Source organism: Lepeophtheirus salmonis, chromosome 4 (genome assembly GCF_016086655.4).
Source record: "Lepeophtheirus salmonis chromosome 4, UVic_Lsal_1.4, whole genome shotgun sequence".
Taxonomy (NCBI): Eukaryota; Metazoa; Arthropoda; class Copepoda; order Siphonostomatoida; family Caligidae; genus Lepeophtheirus; species Lepeophtheirus salmonis.
The window spans coordinates 24,432,495-24,447,269 of NC_052134.2; positions in this window are offsets into that span (position 1 = coordinate 24,432,495).

The window sequence follows — 14,775 nt, forward strand, 5'->3', positions numbered from 1 at the left end:
TATTGTCGGCTCACTTGTTGGGTTATAGCTGAGTGGTTCATCCGCTAATAAGAGGATTAACAATTAAGCTATCCTAAAACACTCTCATTTTAAACCAATAATTAACCAGTTGTTATTACTTAAAAACTTCATTCGGTCCAGAAAATATTAAGTTGTAGAAACTATGTCAGGTTAATCTTTCGAACACGCATTTGATGCTATTTGTCTAAACATCTTCCATTTTAATTACTCCTTTAGCAAACTAAAGTTAGGTTTCTCCAAAGTTATGTATTTATTAACTGAGTCCAGTTTCTAGCTATTCAGTGAAATTGGAGATATATCGTTGGATTTTTAATAATATGAGATGTTTTAGTAGATTCTATTAAAAATCAATTCCCATAAATGTATACAACATTTTCTCTTTTTTTCTGATAATTTCATATGCTTTTCACTATTTTAGGCAGCTGAAGATGTATTTTTATTTAAACCATATTTTGCATGATTAACTTAATACATACCCTGTACCTTTTTCAGACTATTAAAATTAATTTAGTAAAAAAAAGTTTTTTGATCCACCCTAATACGCATGTTGGGATCCTCCCTGTTCCAACGATTATAAATGTATTGCTATAAATTTTATGTAATTCTTAATAGTTTTCGTTTAGGCATAATTATTGTAAACTTTAGCAAAAATTTATTTTATAATATACACAATATTGAAAATAATTTTTTAATTTCAATTTAGAATTGATTTATAGATATAAAAATACATTCTGGCAAAAATTTAATTTAACCCATTCTATTTCTTTCAATTAATGAAATATCCAAAGAAGAATAAATATTAAATATATACTATACCTAGTACATATGTATACATATATTTTGTTAACTGTAAATTTATAGTGAATGTACACGTATAAAAAATATACCAATTAAAAAAATGTATGATGGATAACATCAACTTTCAGAAGCAAGGTCCTTAACTAAGTACATACCTAGATACACATCAAATATGTACATTAACATTAATCATATTCTTCCATTTATATTAATATAATATTGTATTGTATTACATTTGTGCCAAAGGCACTGATTCTTCCATCTATTTCGTAGTAGATTTTTGTGGAGCGATGGAGATAGAATAATTATTTTCTTGAACACACACTAAGTTTTAATTAGTAGTATAATTATAATTAATTACAAATGCCATATAGAAACAAGAATATAAAACTCATTTTAAACAAAATAAAAACATACCTTCATAATTACTATAAAAATTACGCATAGTAAATTAAGATTACATTTTGAAATAATTAAATTACTAAGTTTATATTTAAAAGCGCTTAATTAATTGGTTTCTCGTATTTCATTTGGTATTCCGTTTCCAATTTGTGGGATTTTTATTCTTGGTAGAATATTTAGACTATATATTCCTTAAAATAAGGCATTTATTTTATTATCACGTCAATTATTTCTTCGATCTCCTCCTCATATTTAAAAATAAGTAGAAATGTGTCACAAGTAAAACTCGCCAATGATAATTCCAGTTTTGTGAAGTAACCAAAAGAATTTTAAAAAAATCGGATCTTGAGCATAAAAGCAGAGTATAACTGGGAACCTGCCAATTATAACTGGAATCCATTTAGCTCACTGTAATTCCTTCATCAATTCTATAGTAACCAATTTTAAAAATAGACAAAATAAGCTTCAAAGTATTTTCATTATTTGTCATTTGTTTCATTAATTTGATAGTCTCTTTCATTTTAAATTTAAGAAAAATAATATATCCAGCATGTTCAACAATATCAATAATTTTATAAACTTCTTTATTCAAGAAGTTCTCTAGGTAATTCAATATTTCAAAAAAACAAAAAAAACAATCAATCTTTTCACATGAACCCACAGGGAACATATTTTCTACCAAGTATCATTTTCTTGTAATGTAAACTTTGTATTTTGTTTATATTTTTTCTTTCTTAAATATTTTTTTTAGATATTATTATTCGTTCAAATCTTGTGAGTTTTTCATGCGATATCAGCGTCTTGCATCAGCTTACAAGATGTGTCAGACTATTTGGTATATTTTCGATAATTTTAGAAAACAGTCATTGCTATGTTTTTTTAAGCTTTATTAATATAGCCCCAGAAGCTTAATTTATAACTTTTAGTTTTACACTATTCTTTCAATTTTTGAGGTAGTATTTAAAAGGCTTATGCGCAGGGCTCGACAGAAACGCCGGTTGTAAATAACCAGACGCACTAGTACCCAGATCGTTATCCTAATAATGTTTAACTAAAAGTGACATTTCTAAGCAGGACCACTCTATAGATTCCAATTCCATAAACAGTCGATCTATTTAGCGTATTCTGTAAATCACTTTTTGTCCTTATTTCTGATTTGACACAACGGTATAGCATAAGGGTTTTCCTTCGAATCTAGGCCAATCAAAGATCTCCTAAGTATATAAGTAGTTTATATTTTGTGGTATTCTGGGCTATTAAATTTTTCACAGGACTAGAAAAGAAATTCATTGACTAGCCCTGTTTACTAGTGGCTAAAGACCGTCGAAACCTTATGTTATATCTAGCTTATCTCCATTATCATATATACATATATGAATTAACTTTGCCACTTTCATTTGTCGTTGTATAACCCTATGTTTAAGGAATTAGTTGATTATTTTAGTAGGTGTCTAACAAATTTTATTACATAACACTTTTAAGAACTTTTTTAAAATCAAGATCTTTTTTTCCTTTGTTCTTTAAACATTTTACAATATTTATCATATATTACTTTTTTATTTTAACAAATTCAAGAAAATAACTACCTTTTTCATTTAAAGTAGCGGTTTGTGTCATCTGCCTTTGAAAAATTATGCAACAAACTTATCCCAATAATAATATAAAAATCATTAACGAATTTGCCAAATCTTCATAATCATCAACTTTTTTGTCTTTAATTTGTATCACTTTTTGACATTTGTCAGAAGAAGTTGATTCTCTGTAAGAGTATTCCTTAATATTTATGGATTATTTTAATTGTATTTTATGGCTCTTACAATGACGCAAAAATACATAGATGTATACAATTTCTAATTATATTTATAAACGTGTCGTGTAAAATTTTTCAAAAGGATGCATGGAAGTTAGAAAATATATTTAATGAAATTTATTTAGGCATAGTAAAATATAATATAAGGAGAAAGAAAAGACACGACGTATTTATTAAATGGTATGCATGAAAATATTTATATTAACTTGGGCGGTTGCATACTAACTTTTAACTATAATCATCACTGTTGAATACTTTAAAAAAGATGCCACAGTCATAAAAATTTTTTCAGCAATTGTATTAAATGCATTTTACAAAAAAATAAAATTATATACATCTGATAATGGTGTGTGTGTGTCCCCCCTCCAATACAAATGTAAAGCCATTAAATAAGTAAGAGTAGCTAGGAAAGCTATTGTTTAATTAATTAATAATATATAAACCATATTAGTGAGAATTTTGTTCAGAATGGTTGCTACATATGATGATATAAAATTATAAAATATAAGTTCTAAATCATCTTTAATATATATAGTTATATCCATTTCCGTTAGTAATGCATAATGAACATAATATTATAATCTAGTTGCTGCTTCAAACCCGAAATGGCGTGGATAAAGTGATTTACATCTCCAAACAATATAACTTAAAAATATACGTTTTTTGTATCAACAAATTAATCTAGTTGAAATAAGTATAAAAACACAGCGTAGACAGAGTCAGTAAAATTTGAAAATACATATATTTATGTAATAAGAAAATAACAAAATTTCACCTAAAAAGATATGCGGTACGCCAACATAAAAACAATCTCGAGCAAAAATAAGGAAATCGAAAAAAATTCAATATACATTTACTTACTTCATATTTAAACACAACCCAATAGTACAAATATATAATTGGATCAATTATAGGCAATGTTCTCAAATTGGTGGAATGAGTAAAGATACATTAGAATTTTAGCTATGGTTAATAACCTTAATTTGATTTAATAGTCTTATATTGCATTTCAAATGGAATCTATTATTTTCTCATATTTTAATTGTAACGATCAATTTTCACTATTTGTTCAGCAATTTAAAGTACACCAAAAGGATTGATATGAATAAATTGACAATAATTTATTTCCTTTTATGTTGACGGGGACATACAGGGAGCGGGGATCAAATTGTTGCCTACTTTAAACCTTGATAACTTGAAGACGACATTATCAAATAAAAAACCGGTTACCAAATAGTAAAGCTATTCTCGTCAGCTGACGACACGTAGTTCAGTTAGCATCATTCTGTTATCATATGAGGAGATAAAGAGCTATAAGTGGAACGAGGAGCTTTTGAGGTCCGCCGTAGTCATGGCATTGGTTAATAATGGTGATGAAATCTCCAATTCAACAATTGCTTCAACCTTAGGAGTGAATTTACGGACTGTTCAGCGTATCTGTAAGAAGCTAAAGGACACCTGGGATGTCGATGCCACCATAAAGGGGGCACCCAAGGAGGAGGGCGCCGTCAGGAAGGTCAGGGACACCGACTTTGTCGACAAGGTGAAGAAGTTGGTTGAAGATGACCCTACCAGGTCCATGAAGGCCAAGGGGTAGCCGGAGACAGGCCTTGGGTGTGGCAACAGGACTCAGCACCCTGCTATGTGTCTAAAATCTCCATGCAGTGGTTAACCGAGAACTTTTATGATGTAGTAACCAAGGATTTGTGGCCTCCTAACTCTCCTGACCTTAATCCTTTGGACTATTTTGTCTGGGGCTATGTCGAGAGACATACCAACAGACATCCCCATAGCACCAAGGCCAGCCTGATGGACTCCATCAAGGAGGTATTCGGCAGCATGAACAATGAGATGGTCAGGAGAGCCTACGGCCGGTTCAGAGGCCGTATTGAGGCTGTTATTGATGCCAACGGTGATTATATCGAATGAATGGCTACTCTATACCAAATACTCGTCATAGTTTTGATTTTCAATAAATAAGTTTAAAAATGTATATTTTGTGTTGTTTTTTGTAGAAAAATATTTTGGCGACAATTTAATATCCGCTCCCTGTATTTAATCAATTGAAAAGCGAGCGAGATAGTGCACCGAACAAGTTGACGTTTATTTAATTTCCTGGAAGTTTCTACGTGCTGAACTTTAGCATTTTCGTGGAATAACTATCTCATTGCGTTACCTTGGTAATAAAAAAATACCCTATGTATTTTGATATCAGCTGTCGATTCCTTCGTCTCACTTGATACGTTATAGCTATTTTATATATAATTTTTGATAAATAAACGAAGTTATAAGTTATATTAAACTTATACTCAGTTTCCATAAGGATAAGAATACTAGCTCTTTTTTAATTCCATATAGTCGTCGAATATTTATATATATATTGGGCAATTTGATTAATTCTATTAGATTTTTTTGGCTTTTGGCTATCATGAAAAAATAGAAATGTATAGTTACGCTTTTCAGTAAATAATACTGATCAATATTTTAATTAAAGAGGGGATTTATGTAAAAAAAAACTGTATATAGAGATTAGAAAAGGATAAATAGTTCATCCATGTGGTTTTTCTTCATTTTCTTTATTATTTAATAGGTCGTTGGTGTGTTATTCGATGCTTCATGCACTCGCCTACAATATTTCAATAATACGACTACATTGTTACTTCTTAAAACAATATATGTTTATAATATACATCAGGGAGCGCTATATACAGTCCATCACGTGATTGATTTTCATACAGACCGATAAACTTTGATTTATTATTATAGATGCTTAAATTGTGCATTGGTCTTTAAGTTTTTAAATTTCACAATTTTTTGCAATAATAGTCAAAATTGAGCTTTTTAAATTAATAAATATTTTAAATGAATAATCTCTAATAATATTATACCTTATCTTAATAAGTTCGACCACCCAGTGGCCAGAATTCCTGTTCTAAACATTATAGTATTGTTACTGTTAATGTCTTCTCCACCTCAAGAGTCAACGGTAATCAACTTCCTGGGGGAATTGTAGAGATGAGAACATGGAAAATCGAAATTTTGAGGGGATTTCTGGGAAATTATCAGAAGAAAGGTGAAAATGAGGGCATTTTTAGTGTATAAGGTACAATTGACAACTTTTATAAGTAAGTAACTACAGTTATTATACTATTTCTCAGTTTTGCTTATGAAATTACAGTGGAAAGTTTGCTTTTTGTATTTTATTAACACCGTTGAGAATCGAAGTGCTTTTTGTTCTTAGCCTGTTGCTTTTTTTACACTGACAATGTATTTTAACAATGTGACATCATTGATAAATTGTATGTCAAGATAACGAGCACTAAAAGAAGAGATCCCACCAAAATTGTAAGTATACAAGCTACGGCCTATATTTTAGAAAAAGAAGGCCAGAATTAACAAAGAAAAACTTAGAATTATACAGTGGATCTTTAGTAAATTACTGTCATTTTTTATAACATACTTTTAAAAGGAAAACATATTTTTTAATAAATATTTTAATATTTGTATTACAACTTGAAGCCAACAAAAATTTCAAACCCTATATGTACTTAATTTCTATTACTACATATCAATATTAAATTTTTATATTATTTTTTTAATATATTATTAATTATGTTAACAATGTACAGAGTGATTTATATTTAGCTGGACATTGAAATGCGTCTATACTGACAAATATAAAAGTTCTTGAAAAATATTTCTTATTTGATTTAAAATAAATAATAAAACTATATATTCACATAATGTTGTTCAAATCGGCTTCCTCTGCACTTAATTTCAGTCCGAATTATATTTCTTAGAGAGTCGTATTTTTGAAGGACTAATATGTTAGGGATTTTTTCAAAGGATGCTTCAGTAGCTGGCATCAGCACGTCCTTGGCGGATCCGGATATAGTGTTGGTCTGCCTCTCGACCTACCCCTCCATCTAAAAGTTAAGGAGACTCAAATCAAGTGGGAAGGGAAGTCTTGTTTCAGAAGTTCACAAAGTTTTTTTGACACTAGTTATGAACAATATTTGTTGTATGAGCTGAGCCCCGTTCTATTGAAAGCAAATTTAAACTTTTATAGAAGGCGGCTAAGAAGGAGTAATTTATTTATTTCCATTCGAAGGTACTACTCCTCAGGTCATTACAGAGTTGGTTTTTCCGGATTTGATATATGTTTCGGATCTATGGAAAAATACTTGAGGGCTATTTCAGCGTTATGAATGTTATATTCGGTGAGAAATTGGAAACTAAGCTCAACATTAACAAGCTATTGATGTCAATTAGAAAATTTAATATACTTATTTTAGTTATATTGGTATAAAGATAAGCCTGCAATATGAAATATTTTAAACCTTTGGATTTTGAGAGAAGTGATAAATACCCACCGTTATGGATGTTACGGAAATGGACAAGCTTTTTGGACTCCCTGAACACATGATGAAAACTCTGTGATGTTATCCTCCAAAGACTAACAATGTTAAATATCATTTGAGGGAAGGGTTTTAGGTACCCAAAAATCATATTTAGAAAAAAAAAATTTTTTCCTGTTAAAGAAAGAATCACAAAATATTGCAGTTACGGATGTTACATTTTTGGGTTATGAATGTTACACGTCTGAAATAGAAAAAAAAATATCATCATAAATAGGGTTTTGCCCACATATGTTAACTTCAGTTGCCCATTTAAAGGGGCAAACCAATCTGAAGGGCTGACTCTTGTTTAGTTATATAACTTAGTTTATGAATATTGTTTGTCAGCCAAACAAAGAGAGTGCAGCCATTTGCTGGAAACTGCAAACTGTGGACTGTTTAGTTGGTGAAGAAAGTATTTCTATAGAATCACACAACTCTTTCACACACAACTATCAAACAAATACATCTATACTCACCACTATCACACTCACTCTCACTTAGGGATTTATTATTTGGTGTTATTTGTTGATTTTTATTTCTTTTTTACAAGCTAAAAAGCTAGGCCTTAAAGCATATTAAGTTCATATTAAAGACATATTGAAAAAATAAAATCTCATTCTAAAAGTGAAAATCAAAATTAATATAACCATCAACACCTCATTTTTTTGTGGGAACTGAATTTCGGTTTCCTCAGTTTCCTGTGTTGTCTTTTTGTGGTTCTGGTAGTTGAAGAGAGAAAATTGTGCAGGTATGATGCTTGAGCCGTTTTGATCCGTCCCCATGACACAATCTCGACATGATGTACTCCCTGTGTGCTATGAAGGCATCTTGCCACTTGCCTTTGAGCTCCTGTTTGTCTGTGAAGCTCTTAATCATATCAGGAGTCCCCTCTTCAATTGTGATGGTTGGGCGTCTCTTTGCAGCACCTCTAGCAAAATAGTATATTTATTCATAAATAAAGTAATTTTAGCATGCTAAATCTTATATTATTAAAACTGTATCGGCATGTACGTCCGTAACGCTGGGAAATAATAATGAAAATAAGATCAAGATGACACTTTCTGCTGATATGTCATCTTTATAAAACTTAGCCTTGCATGGAAAAATTGGTGGACATTGCATTCAAAATGCGTGTTTTATGAAAACTGTTCCTAAAAACCGTTATGGACGTTACATGAGTCGTCCCATAAACGGACATCATAACAGCACGGTCCATCAGACAATAGAAGGACACAAAGTACAAAACTGATTTACATATTGACACAACAATGAAAAGTAAAGTTAGAAGACATCTTTAAGACATTTTTCACCCCATACTGGCGATTAAGAAAGTCTTTATTTTGTTCGCTGAAAAATAAATATTTACTGTATTGTGTTTCATCATTGCAGTGAGAAAAACTTGTATTTTTATTAATACTATGATCAAATGGATTTTGTATTTCAAAATATGGACCTTGATGATACATTTTTCGTATGTTTTGTTATTTATTTGGCAACTTTACTTTTTCATGGTGAGGTTGACATTTGCAAAGAATTGCCTATAAATCATCCTTGGACAATATAAACTTTATGAAAGCTTCAAAAAGTTTTTCTTTCAAAATATCATGATCACTTCTGGATTCTTTGCTTGTTTGACTCTTCCTGCTTTATTTATTTAGTTTTTCTTTATGTTTTTAGGGTTTCAACATTCTAACCTTCAGGTTATTTCCTTTAATCCGAGCTAGTATTGAAGAGAATAAAAATAGTTCCAGCACTAATACTAACTCAAAAAAGAGTTTAAATAAAAATATATTAGACTTTTTTACATACTTGTTCAATATTAAGTAAAAGAAAATGATTTATAAATATAAAACCGTTAACAAAATATGTTACTCGAAAAATAAACTTTAATAAATTACATGCAAATACTTTTGATTTGTAATTTAAATCATTAAATTTAAGGCAATGTGCTACATTGTGATATATGTACATATTATGTAAATGATATAAAAACCGAAGCACGGTTTTGTTTTGTTTTCATTAAGAAATGTAAGATTTCTAAACTTTAGGGTCCTTGAACTACACTAAATTGTAATATAAACGGTTCAAACTTTGGATCAGACCATGACAATGAAAAGAATATCAGAAGGCAAATGTATATCCAAGTGAAAAAAATAATAGACCATAGGAAAAGGAATGACTGTAAAAGTGGAGCAGGGATTATAATACTTACTATGAAACCCCCAATAAATGTTCTTTTGAAGTTTAACCACTTAAAAGAACTGCAGAATATTGATCAAGGGATGTGAGGGGACTAAAAAGAATAAGGAGGTTACAGGAACCTGTCGAAGTAAGAATTAAAGATGAATCCGAAGTTGATCTTGTGAAGCTAAACAAAATTATGAAACAATATGGATCACATAGTGGGAAAATAGAAAACATATCATACTCCTTTCAGCTTAGAGATGGGGTGAAAAAATCATTTTTAGAAAAAGTAAATAAGATTAGCTCAGGGGGTTTGAAATTTAAAATTATATTATCCAATCCAATTTCTGCAATTGTCCCAGTTGCCGGAAAAAAGGTGGAATTAATTTGCAAAGTGCAGCAATCCAATGTTTTAAATGTCTTGAATTTGGACATAAAAGAAGTAATTGCAAGGTGGAGAAAAGGACTTCGTTCGATGAGTTTGAGGAAAAGTTCAGAAAAAAATTGGAACTCCCAATGTGAATAAAAATAATATGACAAGGACTATGGATGGGTCACTCATTAAGATGAACCAAAGTGATCGGTGGAGAATGTTGAGGATAGCTCAACAAATCCGGAAGGTCTTAATGTAGGAGTTAAGTCTGTACATTCAGATCTACAGGATAAGATGTCTGACAAACAGGAAATTAGTAAGAATTATAACGAACGTATTGAACGTGTTTCCACATCTAAAGTTGGACTACACTAAGTCATAAACCCCTTTATAAGAAGATTCCAAATAAGACATCAAGTCCTGGGAAAGAGTCGGAATTGAAGAAATCAAAGGAACATAGCGCTTCTGAAGATGTAACAGACATTGGATAGATGAATGAAAGAATGGAACCTGATATTGATTTATAAACAAATTATGAATATTGTATCTCTTAATGTGAATTCTATTGCCATATATGAGAGGAGAAGATAAATATTGAAATATGTGGCATCTTATGTTGATACTGACATAGTGGTTCTAGTAGACGCTAGAGCTCATGAAAACACTAACTTGTTTCCCATTACTGAGGATAACAATATAGCGTACTCATATGCTACCCAGAGAGAAAAACATCCATCGAGAGGTGTCATACTACTGATAAGAAAAGGTATTGAATACAAGACCGAGGAAAAGGACAAGGGTGGAAATTTTGTTGTTTGCAATGTAAAAAAGAAGCGTACCTGATAAGAACAGTCACACTTTATGGCCCAAATGTTGATGACCCCTTTTTTTCAATAATATTGCCCATAAATATCTATATGATCTGCCTGAACGAGTCTACCATTATAATGGGTGATTTTAATGCTGTGAATGACTTCATTAAGGACACAATGAATTATATCCATGGAAATAATCGCGGTGCTGTAATCAAAATAAAGGAATTGATTACTACTTTTTACTCTGATCACTGAAGACCCAAACGAAATTGCTGCAACTCTTAAAGATTACTACGAAAACCTTTATAAGTGTACAGATTGTAATGAAGATAATATGTGCCGGAAATGTAAGTACAATACAGCAGATTTTGTTGAAAATATAACTTTTACAAAGAGTAGTGATCGAATTCTGAATGAGGAAGATAAAAAAATTTATGGATACCAAAATTAGTACAGAGGAGATTTTGATTTATTTGAAAAATTATAAAAAGAAGAATAAGTCTCCTGGAATTCCAGGATTCCTGATGGAGTTCTACATAACCTTAGGGAATTGCTGGCTCCAATACTGAGCAGGGTATATGACGAATGTTTTGAGAAAGGACACCTTCCAATTTTTAGTGGTGGAAAGTTTAATTTCTTTAATACCAAAAGGGGAAAAAATATCCCCAGTATGTACAAAATCTTAGACCAATTACTCCTTTAAATAGTAGTTATAAAATAATGACCGGAATTCTCACTGGAAGATTAAAAATGGTTTTAAGCAAAATTATACATCGAGATCAGAAAGGGGTTGTCCCTGGTAGATTTATAGAGGACGCAGCGAGGAGTCTGCAAGACTTGTTGGAGGAAAAAGAAACTACTACGATAGCAATTGACTTTGGAAAACCATTTGACTCTGTTTCACACATTCACATTATCAAATCATTGAAATGCAAGAATTTTGGAGACGTTTTTATTCGGTATGTGGGGACATTGATTTCGAGAGCAGAATCTTGCATAAGTGGAAGTGGTCAACTAAGACATTTCAAGATCTAACGTTCTATTAGGCAAGGAGACCCTTTATCTGCCTATATATGTTTATAGTTGAGCTGATTGATACAATATATAATAATGACTGAATATGTAGGATATTAGTCGGAGACATGAAGGTGAAGACAGAAATTTATGCAGACACAATATTTTATAAAATAAATAGCCTTAATTTATTTTGAAATTGTTGAAACTACAATGAAAATAAGAATGAAAAAATAAACCGTTGTGAATAGAATGGTTCTTCTTAAATTGAATCTTCCATGTAGATTTCCTCATTAAGGAATATCGTCTATCAAATTAAGTAATAAATGGCTTATAATACGTTGATAAAGAAAAAAAATAGATGGACTGATGAGAGGGAATCAGTGTCATATTTTTTATAATATAAGGTAGATAAGTAATTCCCTTGGAATAATTACACTGAAAATTCTAACCAATCAATACACATTATTATTATTTTTTACCTTTGGGGAAAAAGTCGTGATTTTTGGGTTACAAGAATAACCTAATTCATTGTGTCCTTAATGAAGCCATTCACAGTATTAAAATCACTTATGAGACAAAAATTGCTATAAAAAGAAAAATACAGTTTATTCCTACTCTCTTATTTCTTTAGGAGTTCATTCTTTGTGTTCATCTCACATATGTGATATTTTTACTATTTAAATATGACACCCTAATCATTAGTTACACACGCTCGTTAGTACATTGTTATTTCTTAGATCGACAAGGATTTTACGACATCTAAATTTCCAGACGAACTTTACTTTATTAATATAGATTATAGACTGCCACAAGGAATATTAAAGTAGAATGACAGGATTCCTTATTCAAGGAATGCTGACGCAACGAATTGGCGATGGGCCTAATGCTCCTTAGTCCCAAATAGGTAATTTTTCAATTCTTTCAAATAACAGTGACATGTAAATTTGTTACTATAAACTTGACGTGTCTAAAAGCCCAAATTTTAAGTATTCAACAGGTAAAGAGTGGGGTTCATTTTCTCCTCTTCATTCCTCCAGTTGCCGTAGTCTTGAATTAACTAAATATTTATTGAATGAAGGTTGACTGTCATTTCATATGATACAATGATGACGTTATAAAGAGATCCAACAAAAAACTTTTTAGTTTTAAAATTTTTGGGAAGGGAGTAACTTCGAAGTTGTGTTATTTTATTTATTTTTTTTTTTTCAAAATTATGACATTTAAAATTTTTATACAAGATGACTTTTTTTAATTCAGAAATTTGCAAAATTGGAGAGGGGAGATACATGGTCCCTATGATTCTGGCATCACTACTTAAGATTAGATAGATAAACGCTTTTTAACTAATACATTTTACTAATAATTTACAACGATCATTAAAGTAAATATATTTAAAATATTTTGACATTGAATACTTGATTAAAGTATGAAAAATTCGATAGTCACTAATAAATAATTATACTTGAAAATAGAAGAAAGTTGTATTTAACATATTTAAGTCTTCTAATTACTTAATTTACCAACGAAATATACATGATAAGTACAGTTATACCTTCTTTTTTTTCAATCTACGAAAAACGAATGAACTCAGAAACTTTGATTAATTTAGTCACACTTAAATAAAACTTCATAATAAAACTATGTAGGATAAAATATATCGTTAGTTAATTAGAAGCATCAAACCCATCGTTGCAATAACCTTGATAATTTGAAAAACCTTTTTCTGTGCCATCGGAGGAGAAGGAGTTTGTTAAATATATATTTCATGTAATAACTATAAAAGAAGACAATATACTCCACATTTAATGTAATTAATTAATCACCAATCAATATTTGATGCTATTAATTTTTATCATTATATTTATAGATACCCATGATCTAGTTCAGATACACATAAAACATTTTCATAATTTATTTACTCGATTTAATTATTTCCTGTAGATGCATCTATGACTATGATACAATATTTATTTAGTGCTTTTGATTATGTACAAAAATTAACTTCAATTACCCATGAAATGAGACCATTTATTAATCATGATCGGTAAATATATCCTCTTACTTGTTATTACAGACAGACATAGTTATATACCCTATTATATTTGTAAACCCACACGCCGAAGTTGAATATAAAATAATATAGGCAAGAATATAATAAAAAATAGTTTGATATAAATTTTGATATTAATATTATATATTGTACTAGTTGAAAATACACAGTGTTGCCTGGCATTTTAGATTTAAAATAAAAAATGATAATAAAGAAATCCCAATTCAAAAATATATATTCAATGAATAATGCAAGTTATTACGAAGCATATTAATACTTCCATTTCAAGAACAGATTTGACAGATGATTTGAGGTAGGGTCTTCTGCAGTACCATTTTGTCCCACCATCGAACTACCAGTTCCAAAAAGAAAAGTAAGTTCTCAGAACCATAGAACCCAAATAGTTTGCTTGCTGTCTCCATAGCCACTGCTCTTTAGACGAATGCTTCCTATATCAACTTGTCTACCTCTAAGTATCTAACTCTTATCAATGAATGCGTCCCTCAAAATTAAAAACCTGTGCTCTTAAGCAGTAATTGAGTGGACTTCACAGTCATAAAACAGCTTCTTCAAGATTATGATATACGTAGGCTGCTACATATATTTCTGGCCTAATAATGAAAATGCGGATATTGATCATCAAAAATGGTTTTATTGTTTTTCAAAGTATTCTCCAGCATGATTTACATATACACTTTTGCATGCGTTCAAACCAATTTCCGAAGCTCTTTTTCCACTCCGATTGAGACACCTCCAAAACAAGGTTTTTAAACGCTTCAACAGCATCTTCTGGCGACGAAAATCGTTGACGACGCATTTTTTTTTTGATATGCGAGAATAAAAAGAAGTCATTGGTTGCCAAGTCTGGGGTGTACGGCGACCCATCAATTCGACGTTTTGGCTAG